At 50.4% G+C, this 1,311-nt stretch overlaps 1 protein-coding gene across 15 annotated transcripts in view; it reads left to right on the forward strand.

The window, feature by feature from the left end:
• The window catches only part of CDC14B (cell division cycle 14B), a 63,971-nt gene that overhangs the window by 12,191 nt on the left and 50,469 nt on the right, over window positions 1–1,311 (forward strand). The gene's annotated exons all lie outside the window — the stretch shown is intronic.

Below are 1,311 nucleotides of genomic sequence, written 5' to 3' on the forward strand. Positions count from 1 at the left end.
TGCTGTTTACTGAAACAATTTGCTATTCCACAGGTTCCCAAACTTTTTCTTGTGGTGTACCCCCTTCCAGATTTACCAGCTGCCCACATATCCCTACCAGCATACATTTTATACTTTAACCCCTCAAATGCCAGTTATTATAATGAAAATTAAATCTGCCATTACACAATTCCTCCTGCGTACCTCTCGGAGATGTCTTGTGTGCCCCCAGGGGTACGCGTCCCACAGTCTGGGAACCCCTGTATCATCCTCTCTCTGGAGCTGTTGTTTTGCTGGTCCTACAGCTTGTGTTATGGAGAAAAGCTAATTTTCCATATTTCTCCGGAATACTTAAGCACGTCATTGAGTCTCAGTGTTGCAGAGAGAACTTAATTTTCCATAATTTTCTGGAGCATACGTTTATGGAGTCTCGGTGTTGTGGAGAAAACTAATTTTCTGGCATATTTAAGCACATGTCACTGAGTTTCAATGTTGTGGAGAAATCCTCCATAACTTTCTGGCATATATAAGCACATGTTGTTGAGTCTCTGTTACCCAGCACTGTGGAGAGAACCTAATTTTCTGGCATACGTAAGCACATGTCATTGAGTCTCAGTGTTATGGAGCCAACTTAATTTTCCATCATTTTCTGGAGTACTTAAGCACATGCTATTGAGTCGTGGTGTTATGGAGAAATATCTAATTTTCCATAACTTTCTGGCATAGGTAAGCATATGTTATTGAGTCTTAGTGTTGTGGAGAAAACCTAATTTTCTGGAATAGTTGAGCCCGCGTTTATTGAGTCTTGGCATTGTGGAGAAAACCTAATTTGCTGGAATATTTAAGTGCTTGTCATTGAGTCTTGGCCTTGTGGCCAAAACCTAATTTCCCATCATTTTCTGGCATACGTAAGCACACGTCATTGAGTCTCGGTGTTATGGAGCGAACGTAGTTGTCCATCATTTTGTGTTGTACTTCAGCACACGTGTCGTGAGTCCGGGTGTTGTGGCGCAAACCTCACTTGTCCTCCTTGGTGCTGGCGGGCGCGCACGGCGGCCGGGGCTGCGGGGAGGCGGCTGGTGTGGCTTGTGCCGGCTCCGCACAAGTTTCCTCCTGGGCGCCGCTGTCAGAGGGGCGGGAGGGGTGGGTGGGCTCGCGGTGCCCGGGACGGGAAGCGGTCTCCGCGTTGGGCGCGGGCCCGCCTGGTCCCAGCTGTGCGGTGAAGGGGCACCTCGCGTCCGGTCGGGAGGCGGGGGAGGCCCTCGGCCCGGCCTGTGCCGCCCTGTCCCCTGAGGCGCCGCTCGGGGCAGGGCGCGGCCACTCCCCCCAGCC

Source organism: Alligator sinensis, unplaced genomic scaffold (assembly GCF_000455745.1).
Source record: "Alligator sinensis unplaced genomic scaffold, ASM45574v1 scaffold240_1, whole genome shotgun sequence".
In the NCBI taxonomy this organism is placed as follows: domain Eukaryota; kingdom Metazoa; phylum Chordata; order Crocodylia; family Alligatoridae; genus Alligator; species Alligator sinensis.